The sequence below is a fragment of the Pristiophorus japonicus genome, chromosome 2, assembly GCF_044704955.1.
Source record: "Pristiophorus japonicus isolate sPriJap1 chromosome 2, sPriJap1.hap1, whole genome shotgun sequence".
Classification (NCBI taxonomy): domain Eukaryota; kingdom Metazoa; phylum Chordata; class Chondrichthyes; family Pristiophoridae; genus Pristiophorus; species Pristiophorus japonicus.
The window spans coordinates 198063297-198087829 of record NC_091978.1 but is presented as its reverse complement, the minus strand read 5'-3'; the positions used below and the strand labels follow the sequence as shown (position 1 = coordinate 198087829).

General features: G+C 48.9%; 1 protein-coding gene across 1 annotated transcript in view; it reads right to left on the bottom strand.

The window, feature by feature from the left end:
• LOC139243238 (transmembrane protease serine 6-like) overlaps positions 1 to 24533 on the bottom strand; it is a 74448-nt gene that overhangs the window by 21947 nt on the left and 27968 nt on the right. The window lies entirely within an intron of this gene.

Genomic DNA, 24533 nt, shown 5'->3' with positions numbered 1-24533 from the left:
AACTTCGCTGATAGAATTAGACCTATTGAGGATTTTGTAGGAGGGTGCTCCTCTCCAAAACCTGTATAAATTGTACTTGAAACCTCTTGTATTTCAGAGGTTCCATGACTGAACCTTCCCGTGCATTGCTCGTAATAAAACCGGTAAACCTGAGGTTTTGTTTGTTTACTTCCGTGGTCGTTATACAGTTGGAAGCTGGGCGAGGTGTCGATTAACTATATCAGTTAGTCCACCTTGAGGGAGAGAAGCCTCCTTTTACCCCAACATTTGGCATAGTCGGCAGGATGCAGACCCTGTGACCTGGATGATGTGACAGCTGAATGGCAGTGAGTATGTTTTGTACCCCCTGCAGCTGTAGCATTGATGGGGAAGGAGGTAAATCGGTATAAAGAATTAGAAGAGGTAATCTGTAGAACAAGTTATAGCGAACCACGGAAGGACGAAAACCAAGGGTGGGATAGATGTAATGCCTGAAAAAGAAGGAATACAACCTAAGGGGGAGAAGGACCCCAACAATCGTTAGAGGAAAAATAAGGCGTATGTCCCGAAGCGTGACACAATAATAACACGGAAAAGCCAATACTGATCGTGCGCAGTGCAAACAAGAAGGAATACAACCTAAAAAGGGGGTGGGATCTCAGATCCTAGGAAAACTGGCTAGTGGGATAAAATGCTAGCTGAGAATAATGGAAAATTAATACAAAGAAAAATGCTGGAAAAACACATTGAATTTACAAAGAACAGCGAGTTTTTATCCAAAGATAAAAATGCGACCTTGAAAGCTGCAGCTGCTAGAAAGAGAAACAAAGATGTTTAGAAAAATGGACTGGAGAAGATCATTTTACCCCAACAGACAGGCAGGTGTCGATTAACTATATCAGTTAGTCCACCTTGAGGGAGAGAAGCCTCCTTTTTACCCCAACAGCGTGTGTGTGACATGTTTGCCTCCAGTTCTGGACTCATTGTAAATTTCCACGTGCTGAATCTAGTTTCCGGTGCAGACTTTTATTATTACATATGTTTACATGCGAGCATTGTGGTATCAGCAGATTTTATGGTGAAAGAACTAAAAGCACATAGAACAAGTTGTTGGATTTTTTTTTAAAAAGGAGACACAGAAACGAGTAAGGCCAGAAGTTTGTAAAAGAAAGCCGTGCATTTATATAGCGCCTTTCACGACCACCTGATGTCTCAAAGCACTTTACAGCCAATGAAGTACTTTTTGAAGTGTAGTCACTGTAGTAATGTAGAAACACGGCAGCCAAGTTGTGCACAGCAAGCTCCCACAAACAGCAATGTGATAATAACCAGATAATCTGTTTTAGTGATGTTGATTGAAGGATAAATATTGGCCAGGGCACTGGGAAGAACTCCCCTGCTCTTCGAAATAGTGCCATGGGATCTTTTACGTCCACCTGAGAGAGCTGACGGGCCTCGGCTTAACGTCTCATCTGAAAGACGGCACCTCCGACAGTGCAGCACTCCCTCAGTACTGCACTGGAGTGTCAGCCTAGACTTGTGTGCTCAAGTCTCTGGAGTGGGAGCTTGAACCCACAATCCTCTGACTCAGAGGCGAGGGTGCTAACAACTGAGCCACACCTGACACACAAAATAAATAATATCTTAAAACAACATAATAAAAGTGCTTAATATATGAGAATGAAAACTTGCATCGGGGTTTGTTATTTGACATTAATGAGCTGGATATGGAAACCAAATCAATTTTTGTTTTCAAATTTGCTCAGGACATTAAAATAAAGAGATCAGTGGAGACAGGATTTTAGCAATAGATTTGTAGAATTTGGATTAGCTGTGGATTTCAGCAAGCAAATTAAATTTAATACTGATTAAGTTAACGTTTTTGCACATTGGTTGGAAATGCGTCACCTGGAATTGAATTGGTATGGGAGAGTGAATAGTGATTCATTTTGTCATGTATGTACTTTTGGAATCTCTAGCACTAGATAGCGTCGCTGTTGGAGGCCATTGGGTAGCCCAAGTATAAAAGGCCAGCCATTTTGTATATTAGTCACTTTGGGCCTTAATAAAGCAGAGCCAAGGTCATAGCTCTTGGAGTTAAACAGTACTCAGTCTAACAGTTATTGCATACACAACACAGATAGTGGGAGGTGGGGGAAGAGTGGTGGAGGTGGGGGGCGCAGAAACCCAGGGCGGGGGACAGGAGGGGCCACATTGCAGCGGAGGTGTGGGGGGGCGAAGTGTGTTGGAGGGGCGAGCCTGGAGGCTCTGTGCCTCGGTGCGGGGAGTGTTCAGAGTGGGGTGGACTGTATTGCGAGCTCAAACTGTTGTGACCTTGGTCTCTTTATTCAGACTCCAGAATGGAGAAGCAGCCTGGTAAATCACCTTTTATGCCTGCTTGTCCCAGGGTGCACAGGTGACCCTTAGGTCTTCCACAGGTGTGCCCCCTAGTGGCAAGTCTTACATTTTGGTGAGGTTTACATACATACATAACATTACTCCTCCCCCCCACCCCCAAGTTATTTGCAAGTTGCGGCGATCTGGCGCCCCGTGTCCCCGGGTCGATCACCTCGGTTGAAGTCCTGAATTGGTGGGTTCATCCTCTTGGTTGACGGCAAGGTCGATCGTGTTAGTGGGTCGCTGGGGGGCAGGTCCTTTCACAGTGGTTCCTGGTTATCTGTAGTTCGCAGTGTGGTCTAGTCCAAATACTTTATGTTAGCCCAGTGCATGGTTTCACAATCAACCGCTCCGTTTTCATCACATACTCTCCATTCCCCCCTTTGGCTAATGCGGTGCTAGCGGCCCAACTGGTAGCCCTGAATATGGTCTACATCACTTGTTCTGATGTCACGTGGAGGGACCATGCAATTATGGTGCATTCTGTGCTGATGGCCTACGGAAGGCTCGGTTCTGAATGATTCTGTCTGGTGACTGCGTAGCACCCGGGATAGCCGGGTCTGTAGGGAGTCTACCGTGACACGTGTGGTGCTTAGCTTAGTGATTTGGGCTGCCTGCTCCGGACTATTGTTGCTGACCCTGAGGTCTAGCAAGCCCAGGATGGCTGCAATGGCCTTGAGACTTTCGGTAGTGGAGGGAGACCTGGTGGTCCCCATGGATCCTGGGCTGTAGTATCAGGGGCCCCGGACCACCGACTGTGTGCGGCCGCCCTGCCTTACTTTGCAACGTTGGGATGGGCCTTTCGTCTTTGCGACGGACAGGTCGCAACATCCCGTCTCGCAGTTCACCTTTGGCAGGCGGTAACATGGGATTCTGGCTGGTCCAGGTCCTAAACTGAGGGGCCGTTACGGTTGACCCCTCGCTTTCTAGCACTTCCTCAGCCGCGAGTGGGTCTTCAAGCTGCGCCGTTTCCACCCCGGTGGTGAGCAACGGTAGCCAACTGAGGGCATTAGTACTGTTCTCAGTGCCTGGTCCGTGGCAGATCATGTTACACTGCACAGACAGTGTTAGACATTCTCGAAACAACACATCGATAATGGTGCCTCTGCTCTCCCAAGCTTGTGGGATGGACAGCTTGTCTGACTCGAGCACATATTGGGACACTCTTTGGTACATCTCTTTAGTCCCGTGAATACAGGTTTCCACCTTGGTTAACTTATTGGATACATGTTCAATCGTTTGGGGCTCGCCCGCTACTTTTGCTTGCTGCACAATATTCCCGACCCCGTAACACATCACTTGCTACGAATACTTTGTTAGAAACATATACAACTGGTTGGGGTTCGCCCGCTACTTTGGTTTGCTGTATAACACACCCAACCCCGTGTGATAACACATCACTTCGGCGACCTTCGACGACCCATCACACGACCTCCAGCGAGTCCCAAGGGTTCGAGCCATCCAGGCCTACTGCAGGCTTCCCACCACCTCACCCATCGATGACCTCCGACGTACCCCGCTGACCTCCGGAGGAGGTGCCCACAGTCTGGACCTGGCTGTCGGGCCTCCTCCACCGCAGCGATTGGAACACCTCCAGCGGCGGTGGATGGGTCTCTCCTCCACAACAGAGTCTAGGCCTCCTCGACGACAGCTGGACCTCCCATTGCGACAGACGACCTCCTCCTTCAGCAACGACTGGAGCTCTCCTTTCCCACCGGTGACCTGGCCTCTTCTCTTCCTCCAACACGTGGTGAGTTCCATGGCTGTGACGGTCATGTATGTAACAACACTGCAATACTGTATATACGTAAGAAATGCACACCTTGACCACAGGGGGTGAACTTGTGGGAGACACTCCTCACCTGATCATCCAGGTAAATAAAGGGAGGTCCCATGCCGGGTCATCACTTCTTGGTCCTGTGAATAAAGGTGCAGGTCATGGAGTGACCTTGTCGATAGAATGTGCCTCGTGTGGATTTGTGGTATTGTGTAAGGACTTTACATTGGCGACGAGAAGCGGGAATCAACGACCCATGAGAATGGCCACCGGCAGCACAGATGAACGGTACTGTGTTGGTGAGGACTGGGACGATTTCATTGAGAGACTCCAGCAGAGTTTTGTGACGAAGGACTGGCTGGGAGACGCAGTGGCTGACAAGTGAAGGGCTCATCTGCTGACCAGCTGTGGACCTAAGACTTACGCACTCATGAAAGACTTGCTAGCACCCGAGAAGCCGGCGGACAAAACCTTTGAAGAGCTCAGCAAACTAATCGGTGAGCACCTCAAACCGGCGAGCAGTGTACACATGGCCTGACACAGATTCTATACCCACTGACGTCGGGAAGGACAGAGCATACCGGATTTTGTTGTGGACCTCTGGCGCTTGGCCAGCCTCTAAGTTCACAGACGCCTGCAGGGGGGAGATGCTAAGGGATTTCTTTATTGAGGGCATCGGTCATGCTGGGATTTTCAGAAAGCTAATTGAGACCAAGGACTTGACCTTGGAAGTGGCGGCGTTGATGGCTCAGACTTTTATGGCGGGGGAGGAGGAAACCAAGATAATATACGCGCGCAATTCTGCCTCCAACGTGGCGATGGATCAGGGAGTCAATATCATAAACGCGACACAGAGCCCCACAGACAGGCAAGGCCAGTTTGACACCCCAGGCAGAAATAGATCCAAGAGTAAGTCTCCAACAGAGACAATGGCAAGCTGAACGGACATTTACACTCCCCCAGTGGACAATGCGGCCGGGAAGGGGCCATTGACACCCACTAACAGGGTACTCAAAAGCAATCAAAGGGACAGTCAGCGAGGAATGCCTTGTAACAGCTCTTTTGTTCACAACACTGGGAATCTCAGTTCATGCTGGAGGTGTGGGGGCAGACATGCTGCCAGGACTTGCACGTTTCAACAGTTCGTCTACAGAAATTGTAACCTCAGTGGCCATTTAGCCAGAATGTGCAGAAAACCTGTAACCAGGCTAATATACGAGGCCAATGAACCAGATGAGGGGTCTGCGAGGCAGGATGATGCTTGGGGCAAATCAATGGATGCTGAAGTTCAGCGGGTTCATGTGGCAAACATTCACAGCTCATATATCAAAACGCCACCCATGATGATGAAAGTCCTATTAAACGGCATCCCTGTACGCATGGAGCTGGACACTGGGGCCAGCCAGTCACTCACGAGTGTTCAACAATTCGAAAAGCTCTGGCCACTCAAAGCCAGCAGACCCAAACTAGAACGCATTGAGTCGCAATTACGGGCGTACACCAAAGAAATCATTCCAGTGCTGGCAGTGCAATGTTGGCGGTCACACACAATGGATCGGTGAACCGGCTGCCACTCTGGAATGTCCCAGACAGTGGTCCTGCACTGTTGGGGAGAAGCTGGTTAGCTGAGATGAACTGGAAATGGGGGGATGTGCACGCCATGTCATCTGTTGAGCGAAGTTCATGCTCACAGGTCCTACAGCAATTTGAATCTATTTCAACCTGGCGTTGGGACGTTCAAAGGTACCAAAGTAGTGATACGCATCACCCCGGACACCAGGCCAGTGCACCACAAAGTCAGAGCTGTGCCGTATGTAATGCGGGAGAAAATTGAAAGTGAGTTGGACCAGTTGCTGAGAAAGGGCATCATCTCGCCCATTGAATTCAGCGACTGGGCGAGCCCCATCGTTCCCGTCCTAAAAGCGGATGGCTCGGTCAGGATCTGTGGCGATTACAAGGCCATTATCAACCAGGTGTCTCTACAAGACCAATACCCGCTCCCGAGAGCGGAGGACCTTTTTGCCACGCTGGCAGGCGGCAAGCTGTTCACCAAGTTGGACCTCACTTCAGCCTACACGACCCAAAAACTGGCCCTTGAATCTAAACTACTGACCACGATCACCACGCACAAGGGACTGTTTGTTTACAACAGGTGTCCATTTGGCATTCGATCAGCGGCTGCGATTTTTCAAAGAAACATGGAAAGCCTGCTCAAATCCATTCCCGGAACAATCGTATTTCAGGACGACATCCTCATCACGGGTCGTGACACAGAGGAACAGCTCCACAACTTGGAGGAGGTGCTACGCCGACTGGACCGGGTAGGCCTACGACTTGAAGTCTAAATGTGTGTTTTTGGCTCCTGAGGTTGAGTTCCTGGGCAGGCGGGTTGCTGCAGATGGGATTCGGCCCACTGAATACAAAACAGAGGCGATTCAATGAGCGCCCAGGCCCTGCAACACATCGGAGTTGCGTTCATTTCTGGGACTCTTGAACTATTTCGGGAACTTTCTGCTGAACTTAAGCACATTGTTGGAGCCGCTACACGTGCTCCTGCATATGGGTTGCGATTCGTTTTGGTGGGACTGTCAGGAACGGGCTTTCAATCAAGCGCGGAATCTACTCTGTTCAAATAAGTTGTTGACCCTGTACGACCCCTGTAAGAAATTGGTTCTGACATGTGATGCATCGTCCTATGGGGTTGGGTGCGTGTTGCAGCAGGGTAACGCTGAAGGCCAACTACAACCTGTGGCTTATGCCTCCAAGTCGCTCTCTCAAGCTGAACGAGGATATGGGATGGTTGAGAAGGAAACACTCGCATGTGTCTATGGGGTGAAATGCATCAGTACCTTTTTGGCAGGAGGTTCGAATTAGAAACAAACCACAAGCCGTTAACATCCCTGCTGTCAGACAGCAAGGCTGTCAATGCCAATGTGTCAGCTCGCATACAGCGATGGGCGCTCACGCTCGCTGCATATGACTACACCATCCGGCACTGGCCCGGCACCGAAAACTGCGCTGACGCGCTCAGCAGGCTTCCACTGGCCACCACTGAGGGGGCAGCGGAGCAAAGCGCTGAGATGGTCATGGCTGTCGATGCCTTTGAACAGCGCAGGCTCCCCGACCACAGCCCGCCAGATCAAAATCTGGACCAACAGAGATCCCCTCCTATCCTTGATTAAGAAATGTGTCCTGACTGGGGATTGGGCGCCGGCACACGGAGCATGCCCTGAGGAGGTCAGACTGTTTCACAGACAGATGGATGCGCTCTCCATCCAAGCCGACTGCCTACTATGGGGCAGCCGGGTAGTCATGCCCCAGAGGGGCAGGGAGGTATTCATCAGGTAACTCCACAGCGAGTACCCAGGCATCGTGCTGATGAAGGCCAGTGCCCGGTCACATGTATGGTGGCTGGGAATTGATTCAGACCTGGAACACTGTGTTCGCAGGTGCACGACGTGTGCCCAGCTAGGTAATGCCCCCAGGGAGGCCCCGCTCAGCCCTTGGCCCTGGCCCACCAGGTCATGGTCACGCATTCACGTAGTCTACACGGGCCCGTTCATGGGAAAAATGTTTCTCATTGTGGTTGATGCGTACTCGAAATGGATCGAGTGTTTGAATTCGTGCATGACATCCACCACTGTGGAGAGTCTGTGCGCGGTCTTTTCGACCTACGGCTTGCCAGACATCCTCGTTAGCGATAATGGCCCATGTTTCACAAGCTACGAATTCCGGGAGTTCATGTCGGGTAATGGCATTAACCATGTCAGGACAGCACCATTCAAGCCGGCCTCCAATGGCCAGGCGGAACGTGTGGTCCAAATCATAAAACAAGGCATGCTCCGGATTCAAGGACCCTCCCTTCAATGCCACCTATCGCGCCTCCTGCTGGCCTATAGGTCCCAACTGTACTCGCTCACGGTGGTCCTGCCCGTGGAGCTACTCATGAAATGAACACTCAAATTTCAACTGTCCCTCATTCATCCAGTCCTGTCCGACATTGTTGAGGGCAAGCGCCAGTCCCAAAACGAGTACCATGACCGAAATCTAAGGGGGAGATGTATAGAAATTGATGACCCCGTATTTGTTCTCAATCACGCTTTGAGGCCCAAATGGCTTGACGGTACTGTAATAGTCAAAAAGGGGAATAGGGTCATAGTGGTTAAACTTAACAATGGGCATATACGCCGCAAGCATCTTGACCAAGTAAAAAAAAGGTTCAGCATGGACACTGAGGAACCCGAGGAAGATCATGAGATGGTATTCACACCACCGCCAGTAAACGAGCAACAAGAACATTCAGCAGCATGCACAGTCCCTGCGGTCAGCCCGGACAGGCCGGAATCATCACAGGTGACAGACACGCATACCAAGGCTCAACAACCAGAGCCCCAACTGCGACGCTCCACGAGAGAGTGCAGACCACCCTAGAGACTTAACCTATGATCCCAATAAGATGTTGAGGGGGAGGTGATTGTCATGTATGTAACAACACTGCAATACTGTATATACGTCAGAAATACACACCTTGACCACAGGGGGTGAACTTGTGGGAGACACTCCTCACCTGGTCATCCAGGTATATAAAGGAAGGTCCCACGCAGGGTCATCACTTCTTGGTCCTGTGAATAAAGGTTCAGGTCATGGAGTGACCTTGTCCATAGAAGGTGCCTCGTGTGGATTTGTGGTATTGTGTAAGGACTTTACAGTGACCCCCTTGCCCTTCCATCCTGAACCCCGGTGGGCCACTGACCCTCCCAATGCCTGTCCCCAACCAGGCCTTGGATCACCTACCACCAAGGGCGCTACCCAGCGTCGAGCCTGCGGCCAACATCTCGCCGCAGGCAACTAGGACTACACAGCAGTGCCTGGTCTCCAGTCGTCTTGGACCCCCTTGCCACTGGGTCAAGACCTCGCTCAGCTAAGCCTGTGTGGTAGCTGGTGTGCAACGACCACCCCACGTTAAAAGAACTCATGCACAGTCATCTTCCGCTCCGTTAACACGAAGTTCGGGACCTGGAACGTCAGGACCCTTATGGACAACCCCAACAGCGACAGGCCGGAACGCCGCACCGCCATAGTTGCCCGGGAACTTCGACGCTTTGATATCGACATCGCTGCCCGAAGCGAGACCCGGCGGGCAGGGGAAGGCCAGCTCAAGGAACAAGGTGCAGGTTACACCTTCTCTGGAAAGGGAAACCAGAAGAAGAACGCCGCCTCCACGGAGTCGGCTCGCCATCAAAAACAAGCTGGTTGACCGCCTCAAAGACTTCCCCTGCAGGGCTAACGAACGCCTCATGACTCTTCGACTCACCCTATCCCGGAACCAATGTGACCCGACACTCGATGCAACTGATGAGGCCAAAGAGGGTTTTTACACCAACCTCGAAAAATCCCTATCCTGCGTCCCCACAGGCGACAAACTGATCCTCCTCGTTGACATTAATGCCAGGGTTGGCAAGGACACAGACCTCTGGGGGGATGTGATTGGTAGAGAGGGGATGGGGAAAGCCAACTCCAGTGGTACGCTACCCCTGACAAAATGTCGAGAGCACGAACTTGTCATCTCCAACACCTTGTTCAGCCAGAGGGACAAATACAAGGCATCGTGGCAACACCCTCGCTACAAGCATTGGCACCTGCTCGACTACATCATCGTCTGAGCCAGGGATCGCAAGGATGTGCGCATTACCCGCGCCATGACAGGAGCCGACGACTGCTGGATGGACCACCGCCTAATCTGATCCATCATCGACATCAACATAGCCCCAAAGCGGAGGGGGCAGCAGAAGCAGTGCCGCAAAAAAGTCAATGCCGGAGCACTTAAGGACCCAGCTAAGAGAGCCTATACAGCCAGTGCCTCACAGCTAACCTGACGTGCCTTGACAACCCCGAGACGCAGAATACCCACAGCGCTTGGTCTGCCCTCCAGGCCTCCATAGCCAGTGTCTACAAAGTGACACTCGGTTACTCAACCAGGAAACACCAGGGCTGGTTTGATGAGAATGATCAGGAGATCCAAGAGCGAATAGATCATAAGCGCAGGGTCTTTGAGCCTTAAACAACAACCCAATGCGGGAGCAGCAAAACAGCATTACAGACGGCTCAAGGCTGAGGTCCAACAAAAAACCCGGGATCTAAAGAACAGGTGGTGGATGAAGAAAGCACAGGAGATACAGCAACTGGCCGACGACCATGATGTGCAAGGATTCTTCATCGCAGTCAAGGTCACCTACGGGCCAAACATCAAAGGCCCCAGCCCACTGCTGGCCAAGAATGGGGAAACACTCATCAAGGACACCGAGGCAGTCAGGGCCCGCTGGAAAGAGCACTTCGAAGATCTCCTCAACGAGACTCTACCTTTGACTCGAGTGTTCTCGACTCCATCTCGCAGCATGCTATCCACCACCACCTCAGTGAGACCCCACCACTGCACGAGGTAGAAAAAGCCATAAGACAGCTCAAAAACAACAAGGCTATGGGTGCGGAATTATTCTTGCTGAGGCACTGAAGTATGATGGAGAGGCACTGCTGGCACGAATACACAACCTCATCTCTCTCATCTGGAGGGAAGAGAGCATGCCAAGGGAGCTCAGAGATGCAGTAATTGTGACCATCTTTAAAAAAAGAGGACAAGTCTGACTGCGGCAACTACAGAGGATCTCCCTGCTATCAGCCACTGGGAAAGTCGTCAATCCGAGACCTCCTCAACCGTCTTCTTCCCGTGGCCGAGGAGCTCCTCCCGGAGTCACAGTGCGGACTTCAACCCCTAAGGGGCACAACAGACATGATTTTTGCAGTGCAGCAGCGACAGGAAAAATGCAGGGAACAGCGCCAGGTCTCATACATGGCCTTCTTCGACCTTACGAAGGCCTTTGACACTGTCAACCGCGAGGGTCTATGTAGTGTCCTCCTCCATTTTGGATGACCCCAAAAGTTCGTCACCATCCTCTGCCTGCTTCACGATGACATGCAGGTCGTGATCCTTACCAACGGATCCATCATAGACCCAATCCAAGTCCGGACCGGGGTCAAAAAGGGCTGCGTCATCGCCCCAACCCTCTTCTCAATCTTTCTCGCCACCATGCTCCATCTCACAGTCTACAAGCTCCCCGCTGGAGTGGAACTAAACTACAGAACCAGTGGGAACCTGTTCAACCTGCGCCATCTCCAGGCCAGATCCAAGACCACCCCAACTTCTGTCGTCGAGCTACAGTATGCGGATGACACCTGCGTCTGCGCACATACAGAGGCTGCACTTCAGGACATAGTTGACATATTTACTGAGGCATACGAAAGCATGGGCCTTACGCTAAACATCCGAAAGACAAAAGTCCTCCACCAGCCTGTCCTCACCGCACAGCACTGCCCTGGACATCGTGAACCACTTCCCATTTCTCGGGAGCCTCCTATCAACAAGAGCAGGTATCGACGACGAGATCCAACACTGCCTCCATTGCGCCAGTGCAGCCTTCGGCCGCCTGAGGAAAAGAATGTTTGAAGACCAGGCCCTCAAAACTGCAACCAAGCTCATGGTCTACAGGCTGTAGTAATACCTGCCCTCCTGTTTGGCTCGGAGACATGGACCATGTACAGTAGACACCTCAAGTTGCTGGAGAAATATCACCAACGATGTCTCCGCAAGATCCTGCAAATCCTCTGGGAGGACAGGCGCACCAACATCAGCGTCCTCATTCAGGCTAACATCCCCAGCCTTAAAGCATTGACCACACTCGATCAGCTCCGCTGGGCAGGCAGGCCACATCGTCCGCATGCCAGACACGAGACTCCCAAAGCAAGTGCTCTACTCGGAGCTCCTTCGCGGCAAATGAGCCAAAGATGGGCTGCGGAAACATTACAAGGACATCCTCAAAGCCTCCCTGATAAAGTGCAACATCCCCAATGACACCTGGGAGTCCCTGGCCAAAGACCGCCTTAAGTGGAGGAAGTGCATCCGAGAGGGCGCTGAGCACCTCGAGTCTCTACGCCGAGAGCATACAGAATTCAAGCGCAGACAGCGGAAAGAGCATGCGGCAAACCAGTCCCACCCACCCCTTCCCTCAACGACTATCTGTCCCACCTGTGACAGAGTCTGTGGCTCATGTATTGGACTGTTCAGCCACCAAAGAACTCACTTCAGGAGTGGAAGCAAGTCTTCCTCGATTCCGAGGGACTGCCTATGATGATGATGATGATGTTACAAGTACTTTGTCAGATACATATACGACCGTTTGGTGTTCGCCCGCTACTTTGGCTTGTTGTAAGGTCCCCCCGACCCCATATAATGGTACGTCATTGGCTGCGAAAGACCGCTCACATGGGTTACATAGTGCAAACAACTTATTGGAACGTGGTGGGTTCCTGGCCCTCTCAGCAGATGCCCCTTGACTTTTGCCCCAAACCCAGTCATCTTCCTTGCTGGGCGACACATTCCTCCGTTCCGTTGCGGCTTCCTGCTGTGGTCTGGCCACTCTCGTCCCGTGGTCTGGACGCACCTTCGTCCCGTGGTCTGGACGCCGACTGCCGCGATCTTCCTCCCCAGGGATTTGGCCTCTGGCGTCGGGGAGACGCATTCGGATTGTTTCGGCCGGAATCCCATTCTGCATGGTCGACCTGGAGCCTCTTCCATCGTCGTGAAGAGGTCGTCGGCTTTGGGTGGTGGGTACCGCGCCTGAACCACTGTTCGGTTGATCTTCATCTCCTCGTGGTCGTGATGAGCGGCATGTGCCTCGGGAATCTGCAAATTAGATGCCTGGTTCAGCTGAAGGTGGGGGTTTGCTCAGCCTTTGAGAAGGGAAGACATCGTTCGCCGGAGAAGGTACGCAGAGGTCTTCCCAGTTCCATCGAATCTTCCCCATCCACCTCCTACCAAGCAGCATTGACCCATCACCTGAAACAATCCACAGTGGTAAATCATGCACTGCTCTCTCATGGGATACTCTTATGTTCACACTACCAATAACTGGTATTAGTTCCTTGGTGTAGGTGCGCAGTTTTGCCTGAATCGGGATCAGCTTGGGTCGTTGTGCTTCGTCGCCCCACAGCCTCTCGAATGCCTTCTGGCTCACAACTGATTGACTCGCCCTCGTGTCTAGTTCCATGGAGACGGGAGTGCCGTTAAGTTCAACTTTTAACATTATCGGAGGGCTTTTGGTGGAGGTGGTATGTATCCCATATACTTCCTCTTCATCCTCAGGTTGAGTTGCCTCTCCTGCCCGTTCATTGTGATCCTTGCTGGATCGGTCGTCCTCGCCTGACTCTGCCACGTGGTGAGTCAGAGATCATTTGCACATTCACTGGAGGTGCCCCTTTGTTCCACAGCCCTTGCACACATAAGGCTTCAATTGACATTGATGAGCTCTATGGCTGCCGCTACAGCGCCAACATGGTGCTAATGAATATACATTCACGCCCCACGGCGGACTCAGTCATTCTAGGCCTAGTCTGACCTCTGCAGTCGTCTGAGCCCTGCCCTGTGCCGTTCTGCCTGCTGAAAACATTATTTTATGCACAGTACTTGCCGGTGAGCTTCGATGCTGTGAAGATATCCGTCTTGTGTTATTGCTCGTGGATATGAAGGCTTGGGCTATCGTGATGACCTTGCTCAGATCTAGGGATTCGGCAGACAGTAGTTTGCGAAGAATGACCTCGCGGCCAATTCCAAGCACGACAAAAGTCCCGCAACATCTTCCCCAAGGATCCTGCAAATTCGCACTGTCCCGCAAGGCGTCTTAGGTCGGCGACAAAACTGGCCACATTCTGGCCTTTGGAGCGATGGTGCATGTAAAAGCGATACCTGGCCATCAAGATGCTCTCCTTTGGCTTGAGATGTTCCCTAACCAGCGTACATAGCTCTGTGTAAGACTTGTCCATTGGTTTGACCGGTGTCAGCAAATTTTTGAGGAGGCCATATATCGAAGACCCACATACGGTGGGGAGAATTGCCCTGCGCTTGATCGCCATTTCAGCCTTATCCAATTCGTTGGCCACAAAGTACTGGTCAAGGCACTCAACGAAGGCTTCCCAATCATCACCCTCAACAAATCTCTCAAGAATACCAACGGTAGCCATTACCACGTGAAAGTTCGTGATCCCATTCTCGTCACCAATTTGTTATGTTCAGAATAAATCCACAGGACTGTATTGCAAGCTCAAACTGTTGTGACCTTGGTCTCTTTATTCAGACTCCAGAGTGGAGAAGCAGCATGGTAAATCACCTTTTATATCTGCTTGTCCCAGGGTGCACAGGTGATCCTTAGGTCTCCCACAGGTGTGCCCCCTAGTGGCAAGTCTTACATTTTGGTGAGGTTTACATATATACATAACAATAATTATGCCATGAGCAAAAATAAAAGCAACCTCCTCTTGACATTCAATGGTATTATGATTGCTGAGTCTACCAGCATTAATATCCTGGGAGTCATCACTGAGCAGAAACTGAACTGGACCAACCACATAAACATCATGGCCACTAGAGCAGGGCAGAGGCTGGGTATTCTGCAGCATGTAGCTCACCTCCAGACTCTCTACCAACTACAAGGTACAAGTCAGGAGTGTGATCGAGTACTTTTCACTTAACAACATTAAGAAGCTCGACACTATCCTGGACAATGCCATGGTAGTTAAAAAAAAATCTTTGCATTTTCTCTCCTTTTCTGCTGAAGGTGTAGATGCTTGCTGGAATGTGATCCAATGGTCATGCTTTGTGTGTGTGTGGGAAACTGGTTTCTGAGTAAAACTAAAAAAAAACTACCCCTTTCATAAGAGCACTGCATCTATTCTAACATGATCACCTATATTCCAATTAGGGGATTATCCATGACTGGATCCCTCTGATGAATAACTGAACTGTAGGATTTCCTGTGGCAGTGCATGTGGGAAGTCAAAGCTTCTTTCTTGCCTGTCTTCATATTGTCGTTTCTCTCCTTCTGTTTTGCTTCTCTCTCATTCACTTTTCTGGTTATCTCTGATCTTCTTCTGTCTCTCCTTTCCTTTTGGGCGAGAGGCAATGGGTGTCAGGGCTGTTTTTTGCTGTCTTCTCACTCTTAAGAATATAAGAAATAGAAGCAGGATTAGGCCATTTGGCCCCTTGAGCCTGCTCCGCCATTTAATAAGATCATGGCTAATCTGATCTTGGGCTCAGCTCCACTTTCCTGTCCGCTGTCCATAACCCTTCTGTAATAACACAAAAGTCCTGTTATTATCAACTGCTTCGAGTATGTACCAGATCTCTTTTATTCCGCTTCGGATAACTACAAGATCCAACTTCTGTAATGCTTGCATGACATCCAACCATGGTGCCCCCTTGGTGTCTGGTGACCCCAAGCATAAATATATTACAACATCCCCCTTTCAAGATCTTAGTATCAGTCACTTTACAATACAAGACAATCTGGGGCTTTCCGCTCACGAATTGATCGTCTCAGTTCAACATTGGATCTAGGTGAACGTTCTAAGTCAGTTGTGACTGGAGGTTGAGTAACAGTTCTGGTGGGAGTGGTAATATCATCAGATACTGAAGGTCCAGGTTCAGGAATGACAACAGAGGCCCCTGGTGAACGAACGATAGTTGGTGGGTCACTGACTGGATTTTCCTCAAACGGTTCCAGTTCATTTGTGTGCCCCAGTTTTACCTGATCAACATGTTTTCTGCATGTTTGGCCATCCTTGAGCACAGCAATGAACACTCGGTTACCCTACTTAGCTGTAACAGTACCAGCGATCCATTTTGGACCTCGACCATAGTTCAGTACAAACACTGGATCATTGACAGAGACATCTCGTGACACAGCAGTACGATCATGATACAATTGCTGATGTCGGTTTTCAACACGATCATTCAAATCAGGATGAACAAGTGAAAGCTTGGTCTTGAGATTTCTCTTCATCAGTAGTTCAGCAGGAGAAACACCAGTAACATTATAAGGTCTTGTCCTATAACTGAGCAATATACATGACCAACGAGTTTGAAGATAACCCTGAGTTACACGTTTCATTCTTTGTTTGATAGTTTGAACAGCAGGGACGCACCAACATTAGCCTCGACCAAGCCAACATCCCCAGCATTGAAGCACTGAACACACTTGATCAGCTCCGCTGGACAGGCCACATAGTTCACGAGACTCCCAAAGCAAATGCTCTACTTGGAACTCGTCCACGGCAAATGAGCCAAAGGTGGGCAGCGGAAACGTTCCAAGGACACCCTTAAAGCCTCCCTGATAAAATGAAACATCCTCACTGACACCTGGGAGTCCCTAGCCAAAGACTGCCCTAAGTGGAGGAAGTGCATCCGGGAGGGCGCTGAGCTCCTCAAGTCTTGTCGCCGAGAACATGCGGAAATCAAGCGCAGGCAGTGGAAGGAGCATGCGGCAAACCAGACTCCCCGCCCATCCTTTCCTTCAACCACTGTCTGTCCCACCTGTGACAGAGACTGTGGTTTTCATATTGGACTGTACAGCCACCTAAGAACTCATGTTAAAAGTGGAAGCAAGTCTTCCTCGATTCCGAGGGACTGCCTATGATGATAATGATGATGGGTGTTGATGCAGGTCAGTTTCTTCGAATTATTGACGAACTCCTGTGTCAGGTAGGCAAACGTCAGATCTAGCTTAGTGAACAACTTTCCACCAGCTAGCATGGCGAATAGGTCAGCAGCCTTCGGTAACAGGTACTGAACCTGTTTCGAGAATCGGTTAATCGTAACCTTGTAGTCTCCGCAAATTATCACAGTGCCATCACTTCAACAATAGAGTTGGTCCACTCATTGAACTCGACAGGTTATATGACCCTTCACATTGGAGTCTGTCAAGCTCAATCTCAATCTTCTCCCTCATCATATAAGGGACAGACAGACTGAGCTTTGTGATAGACAGGTCTTGCATCAGAATCCAGGTGAATCTGCACCTTGGCTCCAGTAAAATTACCAATGCCAGGCTCAAACAAAGAAGGTAACTTCTTCAACACTTGAGCACAAGAAGTGTCATCCACCGAGAACAAGGCTTTGACATCACTCCAGTTCAGTTTGATGTTCTTGAGCCAATTCCGACCGAACAGCATTGGACCATTCCCTGGGATGATCCATAATGGTAGATCTTGGATCATGCCATCATACGACACCTTGACTACTCACTGCCAATCACCAGTATGAGTTCCTTCGTATAAGTACGCAACTTGGCCTTGACTTGACTCAACCTAGGCTCGACAGCCTCAGTGTCCCACAGCTTGTTAAATGTCACTTGGCTCATGATCGACTGACTTGCACCTGTGTCCAGCTCCATTGATACAGGCACGCCATTCAGCTTCACATTAACAGTTATCGGCTGGCTCTTTGACGAGAACAAATACAAATCATACACTTTCTCCTCAGGTTGTGTATCAAAGTCAGCACTGGACTGATCATCAACAATATGAGCAGCAGCAGCACGCTTGCTCAGTTGTGAGCACATTTTCTGGAGATGTCCCACTTTTGAACAGCCATTACAGGAGTATTGTTTAAACCAACACTGAAGAGGTTGATGATTGCCCCCACAAAGCCAACAGGGTGAACTCAGCTTTGTACCAGTTGTCGGGCTCTGAGCAGCTACAGGTTTCCGTAAACAGTTGACTTGGCTCTGCCCTGCCATGAGCAGCTTTGCCAGAAGACGACACAATCTTGTTCACAGTACCTGACAAGCCTGCCGTGGAACTCCAACCTTTGGATGATATCTGCCTCAAGTTCTCATCAGTCGTCATGCATGCCTGGGCAATCATGATGGCCTTTTTCAAATCCAGTTTCTCTTCGGCCAATAACATCCGAAGAATCACATCATGGTTGATGCCCATCACGAAAACGTCTCTCAACATGTCTTCCAGCAAGTTCCTGAACTTACATGGCTCAGCAAGACGTCGCAGGTCAGTGCCGAATCTCGACATGTCCTGGCCCTCAGCACGGACATGCGTGTAGAAGCGATAGCGTGAGATGATGATCCCTTCCTTCAGCTTTAGATGGTCATGCACCAAATCACACAATTCCTTGTAAGACTTGGCAGTTGGACATAAAGGTGAGAGAAGGTTCTTCATGATGCGGTAAACCTGGAGAACATGGACCACTTCCCTTATCTCGGGAGCCTCCTATCAACAAGAGCAGGTATCGACGACGAGATCCAACACCACCTCCAGTGCGCCAGTGCAGCCTTCGGCTGCCTGAGGAAAAGAGTGTTTGAAGACCAGGCCCTCAAAACTGTCACCAAGCTCATGGTCTACAGGGTCGTAGTAATACTCGTCCTTCTGTATGACTCAGAGACATGGACCATGTACAGTAGACACCTCAAGTCGCTGGAGAAATACCACCAACGATGTCTCTGCAAGATCCTACAAATCCCCTGGGAGGACAGACGCACCAACGTTAGGGTTCTCATCCAGGCCAACATCCCCAGCATTGAAGCACTGACCACACTTGATCGGCTCCGCTGGGCAGGCCACATAGTTCGCATGCCAGACACGAGACTCCCAAAGCAAGCGCTCTACTCGGAACTTGTCCACGACAAACGAGCCAAAGGTGGGCAGCGGAAATGTTACAAGGACACCCTCAAAGCTTCCTTGATAAAGTGCGACGTCCCCACTGACACCTGGGAGTCCCTGGCCAAAGACCGCCCTAAATGGAGGAAGTGCATCCGGGAGGGTGCTGAGCTCCTTGAGTCCCGTTGCCGAGAGCATGCAGAAACCAAGTGCAGGCAGTGGAAGGAGTGTGCGGCAAACCAGACTCCCCGCCCACCCTTTCCTTCAACCACTGTTTGTCCCACCTGCAACAGAGACTGTGGTTCTCGTATTGGACTGTACAGCCACCGAAGAACTCATGCTAAGAGTGGAGGCAAGTCTTCCTCGATTTCGAGGGACTGCCTATGATGATGATGATGAAACCTTCTGACCAGAAACGGTGAGGAGAATTGCCTTGCGACAGACTACATCAGCCTCCTCCTCCATTTTGTTGGCAACAAAATATTGATTTAGTCGGTCGACAAAATCCACTCAATCCTCACCATCAATGCAGAATTCCAATAGTTCCCATTGTAAATAGGGAAGTTTACCTCATCGCCAATGTAATCTGTTGTGCTATGCACGCGTGGGTTCGAATCCCATCCTCATCACCAATGTAATAACACAAGAGTCCTGTTATTATCAACTGCTTCGGGTGTGTAGCCGATCTCTTTTATTCCACCTCAGATAACTACAAGATCTGACTTCTGTATTGCCTGCATGCCATTCGACCATGGCGCCCCCTGGTGTCTGGTAATTCCAAGCATAAATATATTACACCTTCACTCCCTTATCATTCAAAAATCTGTCTATCTCCACCTTAAATATAATAAGAACGTAAGAAATAGGAGCAGGAGTTGATCATATGGGCCCTGTTCTTCCTTCCTATCCCCTCTATTTTGCTGGTTCTCAGGATGTGGACACACTGGCAAGGCAGCATTTATTTCCAAATCCTAGTTGCTCCAAACAACTGAGTGGCTTGCTTCCCTGGACATTCGTGAACTGCTGGGTTTTTACAAAAATCCAGCACCTAACAATTTTTCTGGTGTCTGGCTACAAATGACCAGATTTAGTAAATTCAACTTCATAACTGGCCATAGTGGGTTTTGAACTCATGGTTGCCACTCCAGTATCACAGCCATTACTGTGTCTCCTCATAGCCTTCCCATTCTTCTCTTCTTGTATGCTTTGCTATTTCCCCTTCCCCTCTCCTTTCTTGCTTCTCTTCCCGACTGCTGTTCTTCACCCCTTCCCAATTTACCTCTTCCTGCTTTTCATCTAAACTTCCTGTCCATTCCCATTCCTATCCCACCACCAATGCCACCCCAAAGCTTTTACAAGTATAAGTTGCCGTCCCATGGCTTCTGTCTAATCTTTGTGTTTCACCGGCTCTTTGATTTTCAAAGTGCTATGAGTGTTTATAATGTATTTGCTGGCTTTTTGGCTGTGATGGTGAGAGGCAGCGGACAGGCACAGATGTAGGAATTTGTGAGCCTGGGATAGACATGAAGTAGGTGAGGGTGCAGGGGAGGGAGAGAGTTGCACCCAGCAAAGGAATGAAGCAGACATGAAGTGGGAGGCCATGGACCTGAGAGAGGGATGCAGTGGGTTCTATATCAGGAGACACCACATTGGGAGAGGCGGCAACAGGACTGGGCCAATAAAACATAAAGATAAGGAAAATTAAAATTTCCAAACTTTTAGTTTCAAGTACAAATATCTAAAAACTGACCTGCAGCGCAACCTGGGAGAGAGCAGAGGAGTGGGACTAACTTGATTGCTCTTTCAAAGAGTCGACACAAGCACAATGGACTGAATTGCCTACTTTCGTGCTGTATGATTCTATGAACTATAGTTATGACCAAATACTGGAAAGTCCCTCCCCGAGACTATTAAAATCTTTCCTGAGTGTGTGCAGACTAACAGAACAATGGAAATAATTTTTAGAAGTCACTCTGCTCTTTGAAATCTAATGTATTTTTGTTTGTAAATTTCCTCAATTAGACGCAAAATATTATTCCACTTGTTTTATGATTCCCATAGGGAATCACTTAACTGTTGTTAGACAGGTGAACGCCATTCCGAAGGAGACGGCTGACTGCAATGTGGGCAGGTACAGCAGGAGTGGCGAGGTCGGGGCGAAGGAGCAGCAAGAGTTCGTAGAGGTATGTGATCGGGGCCCAGGAGAGGCGAGGGCCCTGGGGCAGCACAGACCAGCCCACACTGCGATATGTCTGCGCACTAGGTCCATGCAGCAGAGCTGGTCTCCAGTCGTCTTGGTTAATTCCTGCCACTGGACCAAAACCGAGCTCTGTCAAGTCTGTGTGATGGCTGGTGTGTAATGAACAGCCACCACACGTTAAAAAAATCCATGCACAGGCATCTTCCATCCTTCAATATATAGTTCGGGATCTGGACTATTAGGTCCTTCATTAGAACACCTGTGAACTCCTCCCTTTTTGCCGTGGAAGCAAGTCATCCTCGTTTCGAGGGACTGCCTATGATGATGATTCCGAAGGGACAGGCAATAGCCTCCGTTGCTCTTAGAAGTATCATGTGTGTATCCTTAGTCCTGCAAATGTTTCCTTTTCAAGTATATATCCACTTCTCTTTGAAAGCTACTTTTAAATCTGCTTCTACCACGCTTGCAAATAATGCAATCCAGCAACTTTCTGCATAAAAAAAATGTTCATCTACCCTCTGGTTCTTTTGCCAATTATCTTAAATATGTCCCCTCTGGTTACTGATCCTCATACCACCAGAAACAGTTTCTCCCTTATTTACTCTATCAAAACCCTTCACAATTATGAATACCTCTATTAAATCTCCCCTTAATGTTCTCTGCTCAAAGGAGAACAATTGCAGCTTCTCTAGTCTCTCCAGTTGAAGAAAAAAGACTTACATTTGTATAGCACCATTCACAACCAATGTTCGTATGCGCGGATTTTCCTATGCAAAAGCCAGTGAGCCGCTGTGCGACCGCACATTGTTCACAACCGCAGGACATCCCAAAGTGCTGTACAGCCAATAAAGTACTTTTGAAGTGTACTTTGGAAATGTGGTAGCCAATTTGCGCATAGCAAGATCCTATAAACAGTAATGTGATAATGACCAGATCATTTTTTTTATTTTTTTCCTGGGATGTGGACATTGCTGGCAAGGCCTGCATTTATTGTTGGTTAATGGATAAATATTAGACAGGACACCGGGGAGAAGTCCCCTCTTCGAATAGTGCCATGGAAACTTTTACGTTTACCCGAGAGGTTTAATGTCTTATCCAAAAAACTGCACCTCTGACAGTGCAGCACTGGAATGTCAGCCTACATTTTGCGCTCAAGTCTCTGGAGTGGGACCTGAACACACAACCGCCTGACTCAGAGGCGAGAGTGACATCACTGAGCCATGGCTAAGACAGTGGACCTAGGAAAAAATCCTCAGGTGCAAACAAAAGGCAGTGACTAAAATACCTAAAAAATGCAACAGTAATTAAGTAGAGTATTGAATACCTTAAGCAAATTACTCATGCAATTTCCTTTTTACCAGAACAGCTATTAATATTCCTCACCTGTAGGTAACAATACTTGTAATATACATTTCCTTCCTGTACATAGAAGTTAAAGCAGGGACATAGGCCATGTGGCCCAACCAGCCCATGTCGGCAGTTACCTTCCATATGAGCAAATACTTCTAATCACATTTACCCACCTTGTTCCCATATCTCTTCAACCCCTTTTCCTTCAGCCAAGCTAATTTTGAATGTTGACATTGGTTCTGCCATCTGCTACCACATCATCACCAACTATGTCCTGGCATCTTACCTGCACAACAACCAGTACAGGGAAACCCACTCACGAGGAATTAGACAGGCAGCAAGTTTGTCAGTGAGTCATTATGAACTAGTGAGAAATAGTACTATTGAGTGGAAGAGAAGAGTGTCATTCCTCCATGGATGAGGAAGAATCAACGACCCTTGGCTGAGAAACCTTGGGACCCAGATCTCAGGGGACCAATCTTCAAAATAACAATGATTCGGGAGCTTCAATCTCAGGTGGAGCCTGTGTAAATGGTTTCCGTGCATATAGTTGAGATGGTGGGATGAGTCCATCAGCTGCATCTGCAACACATTGTCGGAAGTTTCTCATGACATGCAGAACATCCTGGAGACTGTGACAGCCTGGGAGATGACTGCACCATCAAGAAATTAGAAAGAGTTTCTGTTGACATTGGTGACTTCCAGAGTGGCAGCCAATAGTACTGCACAACATGGTTTTATGAAGGGGAAATCATGTTTGACAAATTTGCTGGAGTTCTTTGATATAACGAGCAGGGTGGATAAAGGGGAACCAGTAAATGTTGTGTATTTGGATTTCCAGAAAGTGTTCGATAAGGTGCCACATAAAAGGTTACTGCACAAGATAAGAGCTCGCGCGTTTGGGGGTAATATATTAACGTGGATAGAGGATTGGCTAACTAACAGAAAACTGATAAATGGGTAATTTTCCGGTTGGCAAACAGTAACTAGTGGGTGCCACAGGGATCAGTGCTGGGGCCTCAACTATTTACAATTTATATTAATGACTTGGGTGAACGGAACGAGTGTAATGTTGCCAAATTTGCTGATGATACAAAGATAGGTGGGAAAGCAAGTTGTGAGGAGGATGCAAAAAATCTACAAAGGGATAGAGATAGGGTCAGTGAGTGGGCAAAAATATGGCAGATGGAATATAATGTGGAAAAATGTGAGGTTATCCACTTTGGTAGGAAAAATAAAAAAGCAAATTACTATTTAAATGGGGAAGAGACTACAAAATGCTGCAGTACAGAGGGATCAGGGGGTTCTTGTACATGAAACACAAAAAGTGAGCATGCTGGTCCAGCAAGTAATCAGGAAGGCAAATGGAATGTTGGCCTTTATTGCAAAGGAGATGGAGTATAAAAGCAGGGAACTCCTGCTCCAACTGTACAGGGCGTTGGTAAGACCACACCTAGAGTACTGCGTACAGTTCTGGTCTCCTTATTTAAGGAAGGATATAGTTGTATTGGAGACAGTTCAGAAAAGGTTCACAAGGTTGATTCCTGAGATGAAGGGGTTGTCATATGAAGAAAGGTTGAGCAGGTTGGGCCTATACTCATTGGGGTTGAGAAGAATGAGAGGTGATCTTATTGAAACATATAAGATTCTGAGGGGGCTGGACAGGGTAGATGCCGAGTGTATGTTTCCCTTCATGGGGGAATCTAGAACTAGGGGGCATAGTTTCAAAATAAGGGGTCACCAATTTAAGACAGAAATGAGGAGGAATTTCTTCTCTCAGAGAGTCATGAATCTTTAGAATTCTCTACCCCAGGGAGCTGTGGAGGATGGGTCATTGAATATATTTATGGTGGAGATAGACAGATGTTTGAATGATAATGGAGTCAAGGGTTTGGGGAGCGGGCGGGGAAGTGGAGTTGAGGCCAGGATCAGTTAGGCCATAATCTTATTGCAGGCTTGAGGGGCCAAATGGCCTACTCCTGCCCTATTTCTTATGATCTTATGTAAATGCTTTGAATGGGACATTTTCACAAGACTTCCAAGACATAATTAAGACTATATAGATTGTGATGATACCAGCCAGTAGCACCTCAGAAACTATGGTCAGCACTAGTGGGCTTTAAGGAGTGGTGCAGATGTCATTGTATATCTGGAGATTGGTTATCTTTCTTAAAGCCCCTTCCAATTCCTTTTCAGACATGAGCTCTGCACCCCTTGTTACTGCAAGAGTCATCTCAGATCTTTTAACGGTCTTGGGAACCATCCCAGCTTCCCACCACTGAACCACAAAGAGTACTTCATAGGAGTGGTAGCTAGCGCAAGTACATTAGCTAG